Raw genomic sequence first — 13993 nt, forward strand, 5'->3', positions numbered from 1 at the left:
TCGCTCTGCATATGGTGCCATACGATGGCATAGTATATTGGAGAATATTTTATACGCTGCATTTAGGAGCGTAATTCCTCGATGGTTAGAGCATTCAAAGATATCACCCTTTTTGTGTATGGTGCAAAGTATTCCAATATTCCAATCATTGGGAAGGGACTTCTGTATCCATATTTCTTTTATAAGCTGCTGTAGCGCTATTATGATATCGTGGCCACCTTCTTTATATAATTCCGCTGGGAGATTATCTATTCCGGGTGATTTGTTTCTGGCTAGATTGTTTACAGCGTCTTTAACTTCCAGGATCGTTGGTGGATCCTCCTCCCTCTCGTCTGCTCCGCTTACCTCGCAGCTTTCGTCTTCCGGGTTTTCTTCTTCCTCTATATTAAGTATCTGGTTAAAATATTCCGTCCATCGGTTTAGTACGTCTGTTCTTGTTGTTAAGAGATCGCCATTTAAACTTCTACATTGATTTGTGTTTGCCTTAAATTCTTTTCTGTTGATGTTAACCTTCTTATAGAATGTTCTGAATTCTTTCTCTCTGTTGAGGTTTTCTATATATTGAAGTTCCTTTTTTAAGTGGTTTCGTTTCTTCATTCTGTGTATTTTCTTTTCTTCTCTTCTCTTTGTCTGGTAATTCTCTATACTTGTTCTAGTTAGGCGGGTAAGCATTTTTGCATAGGCTTCATTTTTTTTTCTGTGTTGCGTCTTTGCATTCATCGTCAAACCAGTGATTTTTTCGGGTACAAGTTTCTGTTCCTATTTCATCTTGTGCTGCTGACTTAATATCTTTCCTTATCCTGTTCCAGAATGAGTCTATATCTCTCTGGTCTTCTTCGCCTAGACTTTGATTCCTTAACCTATTGGTAATATTTTCCCAGTACTGTTTTGCAACAGTTGCATCTCTCAACTTCTGTACATTCCATTTCTTTCTATTTATTTCTTTTTCTTTGTTGGAGTTTGAAATTCTAGCCCTTAGTGTTGAGATAACTAAACAATGGTATGAGTCTATGTTTGCGCCTCTATAACTTCTGCAATTTATTATGTCCGTTCCGTGTCTTGAATCTATTAAGATGTGATCAATCTGACTAGTTGTTCTTAAATCAGGGGTGGTCCAGGTTACCTTGTGTATATTCTTGTGTTCAAAATAGGTGCTAGCGACGGTCATGTTCAGTGCTGCTGCTAAGTTTATCAGTCGTAATCCATTATCGCTACTGATGTTGTGTAGGCTATGCCTTCCTATAGTCGGCATAAAAACATGCTCTCGTCCTATTCTTGCATTCATGTTACCTAGCCCTATTTTAATGTCATTTTTGGGGCATCTTCTGTAGGCTTGTTCTAGGTCTTCGAAAAACTGTTCTTTAATGTCTTCTAGTTTGTCGTCGGTCGGGGCATGTGCATTAATTAAACTGTAATTAAAGAATTTACCTTTTAAGCGTAAATGGCACATTCTTTGACTGTAGGCTTTAAAATCAATAACTAGGCCTTTTGTTCTTTGGTTTACTATAAATCCCACTCCATCTATGTGTTGGTTTTCATTGCAGCTGTAATATATGGAGTGGGTTCTCTTATCAAGAATGCCTGTTCCCGTCCATCGCATTTTCTGCAGTGCCAAAACATCTACTGTGTACATGTTCACTATGTCAAGTAAAGATGCGAGTGCTCCAGCTCGGTACAGGGTTCGGGTGTTCCATGTTCCTAATCTTAATTCCATTTTTCGTTTGCAGTGTCGTCGTCGTAAGTTCCGTCCGGCTGATAGTCCTTGAGGTTCCGTAACATACGATTTTTACAGGAAGAGGTTGTTAGCCTCTAGCATAACCCCCAACCTGGAGGGCCAGGGACTCTGTTGAGTTGCCATGCCAGTCTGTTTTGGTTCACGGGTGGTATTTTATTTTCCACCTACCCGCTAGTCCTAGGACTGGTTAGGGCGTTCCCCTATCCACCACCTGGGGACGCGTCCGATTGGCGACAGACAACATCCACACGGAAGCTGAATCAACTATTTCCAAATAGAAATGATTTGTGGTACCAACATGATGGGGCTCCCCCACACTACGGCGTTGAGGAACGAAATTACCTTAATAACGTTTTCCCAGGTAGGTGAATATGTAAGGGGGCCCATCGAATGACCACTAAAGTCTCCAGATTTAACTCCGTTAAACTTTTTTTGTGATGATATTTAAAAAGCAGAGTATATCAAAATCGACAGAATAATGTAAAAGAGAGCGCATTGAAAAAGCGCATCAGAACGGAAATGGCACAAATAACACCTGAAGTCATCGAAAACGTTAGGAAAGAATTTATTATCTTACATATTGTATTATTGCTGAAGGTCGTCAATTTGAACATTTGTTGTAATTTAATTGTATTTAAGAAAACATTTATTGTAAGTTAATTGTATTAATAAACCAACAGTTTTGGTTAACCCTGTAGAAATAAATATTCAAATGATTATATCGTTGGAAAGGCAATAAGGAGACCTTTCGAATGAGCTGTCGCGTGACGTCGGTTTGTATTAAAAAAATCGCCGATTACGTAATTACGCCGACACTGATGACTTAATGTCCAACACATATATCAGTTGATGGTCATTTAATAATTAAAATTTACCTGTTTTAAGATTTTTTTTTAAAGTCGTCTGTTTCTGAAATAATGAATTTATTCCATACATTTGCATCATACTGTATATACAGAAGATTTTCAGTAAAATACTTAATAAGTTTATTTTATTAACTATTTTTTGGCGGTTTTGAAAATACTGATAGAAAACAACCACCTCAAATTCAATTAAATGTTCAAAATAAATCCATCTAATAGCCATCGGCGAGCGCTAGAGTCATATTCATACAATTTTATGACGACATTGATCGTAGTATATTGAAACTTAAACACTGTTCAACAAAAGCTTTCAACAAAGTTGGATATTCATGCAAATCAATTTTATTTGGAGTAATAGAACTGATTATTTTGTATTCAATTTGTAAACAACGAACTTTATTTTACTATAAATTAATCCGTTTCCATTTATCGATCAGCTGTTAAATTTTATCTGGTCACGACTCTGTAGATTTGACTAATCGTACAAATTATACCGATCGTGGCACACAAAGCTCAAAAACAAACAGAACACGTTCAAACAGCCGTATTATTAGAAACAGTTGAAATTATAATTCTCTGAATTATATCGCAGTAATGTGTATTGAATAAAAAGATAATCCAAAATTATAACTGAAGTGTGCAATACGATGTGTAGAGATTAGACAGAGATAACAGGAAAGATTCGGAGCTATTGTCCATCCTCTTCACTTTTTCATCTCATTAATGGAAAAGAACAGTTTTTACTAATATATTTAATCAAGTAGGGGAAAGGGGGTAAGTTTAAAGATACCTTACGGCGAATATTCAAATAACGCTCTTTTTCCAATATAAAACATTGATTTATTGATATTTTGAACTATTCTTGTCACAGTAATCAACCTACTAAAAAAATAACATAGATATAGCTAAATACATTTTTCCTTATATTATTTTTTTAAACTCTCCAGTACACGCACGGATTACATACGTAATCCATTAAATTTTATACTGTATATAAAGTTGCCTATCTCCCTATAGCTTCAGGGCATAGTATAAGGAACTGTTTTAGTAACTGTCGCTTGATGTGTATATATATAGGTGGAAGAAATAGATTGTGTTCTGTTACCATTCGGTACCTCAGAGGTAAACTATCGTAACTGCAAATTTCGCTGTTTTCTGATTACATTTTTAATATGTACATCGCAATGCAAATTTCCTGGGGGTAAAGTATCGTAACTGGTACTTTTCATTCTGGTTTAAAACGTAATGTGAAACTATTGTAAACTACTTAAGTACTGCAGTATTAAACTATCGCGAAGGACGTTACGTTTGTTTACCATAAAAATTTGGCCGAGAAGATGGAACTGTTTAGGTGTTCAACTAACGTAATCGCACTTACGATAGCTTACCATTTTTCAACTGTTTGATTAAGCAGCGTGTTGTCTAAAAAGAATTTGTGATTTCGAAAATATGAGTGACAAAAGAAGTTGAAGAATATTGAAATTAGCTTTATTGGATATGGAGGTAAGTTGTAAACGATATTTTTTTTGTAAAACATTGTAACCTTAAAAACCTTACCTTACCTAACCTTAAAAATTTACTTTAATTTAGAAGTCTATGTTTATATAATAATTATTATTATTTAACTCAATATTTTATTCTTAATTTATAATTCATAAATAATCATTGCTAAACCCATCATATAGCGATGAGATTTATAGTTGCAACTTTATATCATTGGATAATATAGGCCGAATATCTAAATTGCAATTAATTATTATAGTACAGTGGATATAAGTTCTATAAATAAACAATTTATTGGATATTGAATTACAACTCGTTCTAATTCTCGAGTATTAAGAAATTTACTCTTTTAAGCAAAAATATTTTACTTATGTTTGGTAATGTATTTTTTGTTACAAATCATTATAAAATTTGGTTGTAAACTATTCCTTTGAGTTACCTATATGATTACAGGTCATCTCATTTGTGTGATCACTGTTTTCATAATAATCCTGGTATGAAATTATATAAAATTATTTCTAACATACAGATTTATAATAGTTTTATGCACTGATGGCAAATAAAATAAAATTTGTATTTATTAAAGGAAAATGCATAAATATGTTTTGTTACAGACTGTTAGAGAAGACACAGCATCTAGTGAAAATGAGGACAATGTATTGAATATACTGCCAGAATTGAACAACTCTATGACTGAAGAATCGACTGATATTAGGAGCAATGATTTCATAAATTCGGATGTTAATGATTCAGACCAAGATCCCGATTATGAGATGGATAAAGAATCTGCAGATTCATCTGGTGCAGATGCTGCTTCTCAGGAGGATAACCTGACAAATAATACATCTACCGCATCAAATGTACCATTAAAAAAAAGGGGAAGGAAACGAGTGCGTAATCTTGGTAGTTGGAAGTGCAACATCAGAAAAAGAAATAAGCTAGCAGGAAAAGAATATGTTTCAAAAAAAAGGAACATTAATAGCAGCAAAAGCAATAAAGCCACCGTGTCTGCCATCATGCAAAAAAAGTGTACCGAAAGAATTTCCCATGATGATAGGCAGCAAATATTTGACAAGTTTTGGCGTAAAGAAAATTCTGATAATTTCAAACGGAAATTTGTATCCAACAATATTGAAAGAAAACCAGTGTTTTAAAGTTGGTGACAAACCTAAATGCTACAAGCAGAAATGTAACGTTATCTTATTTTTTTGTTATAAGAGATACTAAAATACCAGTCTGCAAACATTTCTTCTTAAATAGACTCTGCATATTAGATATGTTTGTGAGAACCACTTTAGCAAAGAGAACGGATATAGAAATAGTTGAACCGAATAATAGAGGAAAGAAACCACCACCAAATAAAATTAACGAAATTGTTTAACAAGGAGTATGGTCACACATAAGCTCATTTCCAACAGTAGAGAGTCATTATAGCCGAGAGAGGACCGAAAAGCACTATTTTTGTAATGAGTTACATATCTCAAAGATGTACTCGCTATATAATGATAGAACATAAATAAAAGTCTTATTGCGAAAAAATGGTTATACGAAAAAATTTTAATTTTTAATATCTATCCTTCAAACAACCGTCCAATGATACATGCGACACATATGATCATTTTAATATCAAAATTAAAACTACTGAGGACGAAGGCGAAAAACAAGTCATCCAAATACAATACGATAAACATCTTACTGAAGCCAGTCTCCGATATACTCTAAAAAGAACTGATAAGGATATTTCTAAGGAAATTGATTCAAAGGAAATTACCATAATGGTTGACTTACAAAAATGTTTACCAACCCCATTGCTGACAAATACTCAGTCGTTTTATTTGAGAGACATGTGGACATTAAACCTCACGATATTTAACGCAACAGAAGGAAAAAGTCATTGTGCAATGTGGGATTAAACAGTTGGGGCCCGTGGAGCCTGTGAAATTTCTTCGTGCATTTTCAGGTGGGCATTAGCTAACTTGAATTCGAATATAAAGGAACTTACGATATGGTCAGATAATTGTGGAGGCCAAAATAGAAACTTCACCATAGTTGCTATGTATATGTGGCTTATTCGCTGTGTCCCAAACTTAAAATATATAAATCACAAATTTTTATTAAAGGGACACACTCATATGGAGGTTGACGGAGTCCATTCTGTAATAGAAAGAGCCAAAAAAAAATTGATAAAACAAACACCATGATGGTTTCCTGGGACTGGCAGCAATTTGTCAGGCAGTGTAAATTTAAAGATGTAATTGAAGTATACGATATAAGGTTAGAAGATTTTAAAAATTTTAAATCACTGTTTGACAACAATGCTGCTCCTTTAATAAACAGAAAAAAAAAATTCTAATCATAAAGATTTCCTCATTAGTGAAGTTGTTCATCTGCAAGTACGATCGTCAGATCCGGGGACTCTCTTTTACAAGAACGAACTGGCCAACAGATATTCATCCTGTAAGTAAAGTATTACGGCCCATATCTTCTAAAAAGTTTAATGACCTACAAACAAGTTTGCAATGGATCCCTCCATGTTTTTATCATTTCTACAAGAATACACCACATGGAAATAACATCGCTGAATATCCTGAGGAAAAAGATCAATAATACTGGTGTGGACGATATTAGTGAGTGTTTATTAAACAATACTTAATACTGAATTTTAGTTTTTATATTTCTTATAAAATAATATAGTTGTTTCAATTCTTACTTATTTTGTATGATATAACCTATGAAACCTGTGAAATATTCAATGGTATACCGTCTTTCCCCATTTATTTTATGCGAACGTATTTGGTAAAAGGTAATTTTCTTTAAGAGTAAACTAACGTAAGTGCTCCCATCCCTTAACGGTAAACTGAAATATTATAAGAATATTTTTTTCAGTAGTGGTAGACAATAAAATATTATCTTACTATCAAAATGATTTTAAAGAAGAATAACTAATTCGTCAGCTGCCTCATAAATGATTAAAAAAACTTAAATCGGCTCTACTGTAAAATTAGCAAAATGTTATATACGATAGTTTACCTCTGAGGTACAGCATTGTAATCCACGCGTGTACTGACGTAAGCCTAAACTAAAAATTATATTTTGTATTCGGCGGTTTAGATAAGTTTTCTGCGTGAAAAAGAGTAACAAATATTTATTTTTTATTGTTGCGTTGGTTATCAGCAATGTCTCGACCAAAAAAAGTAAGATTCGGCTACTCTAATTTAGAAAAACTGCTGATGGAATGAAATAATGAAATAGAGAACGAACAGGAGCCGAATATAGATGGTATTGACGACGACAGCTGCTCAGATGACTATAATGTTGAGCAATAATGTAGTTTATGATATTCTAGAACAAAAATGTACCATATCTGAACAAGAATGGGAACAATACTGTGATGAAGAGGTTCAAGGGGAAGGATGAAAAAAAAATAATTTAAAAATGCTCTCTTGGCAAAGACAAAAAAACAAAGTGGAGTAAAAAATGTCCTGCGCCTACTTCAAGAACAAAAAATATTGTTTTAAAGTTACCGGGACCAATAAGAGAAGCTAGAAACGCAGAAACACAAGTTGAATGCTTTAAATGTATGTTAGTTGATAATATCGTTAAAGAAATTACGCGTTGTACCAACATCTATCTTCTTCTTATGGTGCCTATCCGTTACGGATGTTGGCTACTAGCATGGCAATTCTAACTTTATTAACCGCAGCTCGAAATAGTCCTGAAGTGGTCAAGGAAAACCATTTTCGTAAGTTCTGGAGACAAGATATTCTTCTTCTTCCTGGTCCCCACTTTCCGTAAACATTTCCCTGTAATATAAGTTGCAGCAGGTTATATCTATGATCATTTCACATTATACGTCCAAGATATTCTAGCTTGCGCTGTTTCACTGTGGATATAATTTCACATGTTTTATCCATCCGACGTAGAACCTCAATGTTTGTTATTCGGTCCACCCAGGAGATCCTCAGCATCCGTCTATAATACCACATCTCAAACGCCTCGAGTTTTCCCATGGATGCCTTGCTTAGTGTCTATGATTCAACCCCATAGAGCAGCACTGTAAACACGTAGCATCTCAATAAACGGATTTTCGTTTCTGAGGGTAGCTCGTGGCTTTTAAATATCTTGCTCATTCTGACAAATGCTGACCTGGCTTTTTCCATTCTTTGTTTTATCTCAACTGAGTGTCCCATTGGTCGTTTATGGTGGTTCCTAAATAGTAGTAACGGGGCACTTGTAGTATTTGTTGCTGATCTACCAGTAATTGACTAGGTGGAATATGCTTCTTACTGATGATCATGTACTTTGTTTTCTTGATGTCAAAATCAAGCCCGTATTCTTGACTGATTCTCCACAATTGCGTTATTAGTGTCTGTAAACCTTCTAAACTGTCTGCAAAGAAGATGGTATCGTCTGCATATCTGATGTTATTCAGGCGCTCACCATTTATGAGAATACCCTCTTCGATATGCTCTAAGGCCTGGCTCATGATGTGTTCCGAATAGACGTTAAATAATAGGGGAGAGAGTGTGCAGCCCTATCGTACTCCTCTCTTTATTGCAACTTCTTCTTCTGTTAGTTGTTTTTTCACCTGAATGGTTGTTGATTGGTTGTAGTATATGTTCTTGATTACTCGAAGGTCTTTGTTATCCAGATCAGTTGCCTTTAGTATATCCATGAGACAACATCTATATTGAGAAGATAAGAGCAAATTTCCAAAGCTACAGAGATGTTAAAATGGACGACGTCGAAGAGATTTGGGGACTTATTGGTATACTCTTTTTAGTCGGTGTTCTAAAATCTGGAGAACTAAATGTTTTGCAAATGTGAGATAATAAGAAAGGTACTGGTGTTGAAGCTTTTTACTCGACAATGTATTTAAATCGTTTCCGATTTCTACTGAGATGTTTGAGGTTTGACGACTTTAATTCTAGACAAAAAAGAAGAGAGCTGGATAAAGTTGCTCCTATGAGAGACATTTTTGGACTTTAAAAATTTCCAAAAAATGTTTACACCTTCAGAATATTTGATAAAGCGTTTGATAGAGTAAGACTCAAATATGTAATCCATCTTCTGTATAATAAATAAGTTCCCCTAAAGATTATAAAAACTCCCGAAAACATCTAATAAAACAACAAAATGAAAGTCAGAATAGATGGACAACTTACAGAACCTATAGAAATAGGCAGCGAAATAAGACAAGGGGATTCATTGAGCCCCACGCTCTTTAATTTGATCATGGATGAAATTATCAAACGCGTTAACAAAGGAAGAGGATGCAGAATGGAAAACAAAGAAATAAAAATACTCTGTTACGCAGACGGCGCAATATTGATAGCCCAATTTGAAGATAGTCTGCAAAGAGTGGTAAACAAATTTAATATAAGAGCAAAAGAATTTAATAGGCATTCTTATCTCAGAAAATTAAAACAATAGTAGTCAGCAAATAACCAACCAGATGTAAAATGGAAATTGATGGCATCAATATTGAACAAGTAGTGGAACTAAAATACCTGGGAATTATACTGTCTAGCTTTGGAGACCTAGACAAAGAAGTGAGAGATCAAGTACAAAAAGCAAATAGACTGGCAGGATACCTTAATAACACTATATGGCGAAACAGACACATTAACACTAAGATGAAGTCAAGAATTTATAAAGCTAGTGTAAGATCAATAATGGCGTATGCCTCAGAAACAAGACCCGACACAGTTACAACACAAAGGCTACTGGATACGGCAGAGATGAGAGTACTGAGAAGAATTACAGGAAATACTCCGAGAGATCGAAAGAGAAGTGAAGACATTAGAAGAAAATGTAACGTACAGTGTATAAATGAATGGACACAAAATAGAAAAAAAGAATGGAATAACCACATAAGCAGAATGGAGGAGACCCGTGTCGTCACAATAGCAAGGGATAAGTCATCAATCGGCAAAAGAAGTATCGGACGACCGCGCAAAAGATGGAGTAACAACCTTCCATAGAGGTATTAATCCGCCAATGAACAAGCAGAATTGCTTATAAAGAGGAAGAAGAAGAAGAGGAAGAAAACGAAATTATATATATTATATATATATATATATATATATATATATATATATATATATATATATTATATATATATACATACTTATATATATTATATATATATATATATATATATATATTATATATATATATATATACATACTTATATATATATATATATATATATATATATATATATATATATATATATATATATATAGACTGAAAAAGCGATAAACGCTTGTCATCAACGCTGATCAAATCTGTGGCTAGAAGGCAAAAGGGGATAACTCTCATTTGGAAGTTTTTCAGTACAGACATTTTTAGTTCATATGGTCTTTTTGTTGCCTTATAGACGTAATATTAGTAACGTTTGTATATTTCTAGATCCGACTTACATTCTGTTAGATATATTTAAGTGGTTTTTCTTAAATTAATATCTATGTGTCCAATATTTTGATACATTAAACAATAAATATTTTAGGATATTTATTATTTTTAATTATTTCAAGAAAGCATAAGGAGATAAGTCAAGTTATAGTTGAAATGCACATAAAATCATCTTGGTAAAGGGGGTTATGTAGATTTATACCCTTATGCTCGGTAGTAACTTGGCTAACATTATATGTGCACTGTAGTGTTAACTGCAGTTATTTCTACTTACAACGGGCAACCACAATAAAGCAAGAGAAAATATTTTGTTCTGGATATAGCATTTACAGAACAAGAAATAAAACGTAAATTTTTTCAAAAAGTTTATTAAACATGGAGGTTTTTACAGCAATCTGATAATACGTTTACAAATTAACAATTGATCAAGATGATACTTAGAAAGAGAATTAAAGGCGCATTCTAAACACAAAATAAAAACATATATTTTATATAATACGAACAGAATAGCTTTCGCAAGAAGAAAAAAAAATTTTGATGAACACAAATATTTTTCGGAAGCTGTTTCTTTAAAATAATAAATTACACAAATATTTGTTTTAGAATATTTTATTAAAAATCGTCATCACTAAAATAATTATCTATGTCTGGATCTGTGTCAGCTGTATTATCCAGACCTTGTGAATTTCGTGGGATTTGGGCAAGTCCACGATAACATTCTTTTGTACTCTCATCAACTAACTCAATAAGGTCTGAAAGATCGCTTACTTTTTTTTCACTTATTTGTCTTGGCTTATCATACAAATTATCTAAAGTAATGTTCTTGATATCGATGGGTGTATCTTTTTTTTTTGTCTTCTAAAATTTATTTCTTGAAATGGCTGATATTCCTGAAGCGATGTTTTAAAATTAATAATGCCAAATTCCTTGGTGTATCTTAGCCATTTCATATTTCTCCAGCAAATTTCAGTCGTATTGTCTCTCTTCTTTCTCTTTATTAACATTTCTTTTAGCAGAAAGCATTTCAAAAGGTAAATTAGCAAAACTCTTAAATAAACAAAAAGCAATTTCGTTGGCACGTAAAACACGGTATTAGTTTGTAAGTAAGGAGTAGGAAAAACCTGTTTTAAGTCAAATACAAATATTTTTTGACTTTTGCTGTTTATACATTTTAATTTGTCTAATCTCGTTGACTCGTAAGCAGTTTCAGCTTCTATATGATGATCTGCTAATAAATTCTCATGATTTTTCCTTGCATCAGCTGTCTTATTGATATTAATATGATTGTGAAAAATATCACAATTGTTACAGGCATCGTTGCTTGGTTTGTTAAACTTTAAGCCTAATTTATCGATTGTTTGAGAGTAAACTTTGTAAGAAACCGGTTCAGATGTTATGTCCTGGGTATACATTTAATACATCTTAGCTTTTGTTAATTCTGCTACTAGATACTTTTTACTAGTATGTTTTCGTGAGTAGTGAGACTCATAGGCAGGAAATTTTGATATGTGGCTATAGACGAGTTCCATTCTAGATTCGGAAATTTTGTTTTTTGGTTCATGCCTGCCTCTGCCATCAGCCATAGGAATACCACAGTTGGATGACATTTTCTTTTTTGTAACAGTTTCTATAAATTTATTACTTTCGTCAAAAATAGCACAAATAGATACCTTGCAGCATTGGATTCTTCCTTCTTGCATGTCTATAAAATATGTAAAACACTTTTCCCTATTTTTTGAAGGTTTATCAGTATCACTGCTGTTAGTAGTAATCTTCTTGTCAGAAATTTGAACTAATGAGGCAATACAACTTACCCTTCTATCGTAGTTGCCCATTCCCCAGTAATTTTGAAACAGAGATAATCTATGTTCATCAAATATTTTTTCTTTACACTTTCTTCTACAATCTCGCAGTGACCGTGACTGCCTAGCTTTATTGCGTTTTCTTTGTTTGTTTCATATCCTTTACCCGTATTTCGTAAAACCTGTCTATTTTCTCTTTTTCCCACTTTTCGTTTCAATATTTTGTGCATTGGTTGGCTATGTTCTTCATTGTTTTCAAAATTTGGTTCATTTGAGCCATTTTTCTCCTGTTCGATGTCAGAATCACTATGGTGGTCTTCTTGAATGTGATCATAGGCCGGGTCTTTTACGCTGTCGTCTGAGTCAAAATCTTGCTGTACATTTTCTTTTACTAAAAAAAAATATGGAATGTAGTGATCAATAATCAACAATTATACCACACGTGGAGGAATATTAATTGTTATTTCGAGTTGCCATCGTAGTGAACGTTCCTTGATAAAATTTGCGTGTGCTCTCTTCACAATCCAGACAAGTACTGACAAGAAACTGATACGAATATGATTTGCGTGGACACCGCATTCTTGCAAAAAGGGATAACTTTGTATATCCCAGCAATACTTTCATATATATTTCTTCTATCACATTCCGGCAAAAGGGGATATCTTGATTTAATGCCTTTTACTAGCACACATTTCGAATAATTCTCAAGTTAACATGACTTAAATCATTTTGCTTCTCAGTTAATTTCATAATGTTAGAAAATATGTGCACATATACCATTTTACTAGTAATTACTATTTTGCTCTCCAGAAGATATCTTGAGTTATATCCTTAAAACAGTCGTAACGATTAAATTGTAGCCAAGTTACCCCTTTTTGATCAATAATAATATTTGAATTAGTAAACTTTCACTTAACTCTCTTTACCAAGATTGTGCAGAATCAAAAATGCTGTCGAATGGTATACATAACACTATTTTGCAAAAAATCGACTTATCCCCTTTTGCCTTCCAGCCACAGAAATATAGAATACAAAACTCAAATATTTGGGTGTGCAGCGGAAGATAGGACAAAGAAGTACTCTTTTTAGTAAACCAAGCTTTCGCAAATCTTTATTTGCATCATCAGGGTGCTACAATAAACAAAATTAGTACAAAATACAGAAAAAGAATTATTTTGCATCTTACACTAATTGAGGTTAGTTGTCGTGATGTTTATCAAATGAAATGAGCAACTCATTTGACCCCTACAAATCATAGCGAAAACTATCCAAAATTGTTTTTTAAAAAAACGTTCTTTAACAAATACATATTTAAAACACTTTAAAACACATATACATGAACACTTAAATAAATTATGTTAAAATAATTACAGAACATGTCATAAAATAAAATTTAGGTTATAAACATTCTTATCAGAAACAAAAGAATTGGTTGTGAATTCGTTACTGCCAACTTAAAACGATAGAACGTTAGATCTTAATGATAACAATGTAAAGGTAATAGTATACCTGATAGACGCTGAACTTCTTGAAACAGAAAAGGTAAAAAGACTTATTTTAGAAGAAGTAGGAGAGGTATTGTATATCTCATATATAATGAAACTTATATTGTTGATGATGAATTGTCTGTATTAGTAGATTCGTGTTTATCCAAAGTTAACAGTAATGAATAT

At 33.2% G+C, this 13993-nt stretch overlaps 1 protein-coding gene across 3 annotated transcripts in view; it reads left to right on the forward strand.

The window, feature by feature from the left end:
• Nucleotides 1–13993, forward strand: part of LOC140450416 (uncharacterized) — a 743391-nt gene that overhangs the window by 16829 nt on the left and 712569 nt on the right. The window contains exon 1 of one of the 3 annotated variants that reach the window (XM_072544044.1): nucleotides 3282–3372. The exons of the other annotated variants lie outside the window; for them this stretch is intronic. The gene's annotated coding sequence lies outside the window, so the exon portion shown is untranslated. Of the gene's footprint in view, nucleotides 1–3281; nucleotides 3373–13993 lie in introns of those variants that run through there. 3 annotated transcript variants of the gene reach the window in all.

The sequence above is a fragment of the Diabrotica undecimpunctata genome, chromosome 9 (assembly GCF_040954645.1).
Source record: "Diabrotica undecimpunctata isolate CICGRU chromosome 9, icDiaUnde3, whole genome shotgun sequence".
Taxonomy (NCBI): Eukaryota; Metazoa; Arthropoda; class Insecta; order Coleoptera; family Chrysomelidae; genus Diabrotica; species Diabrotica undecimpunctata.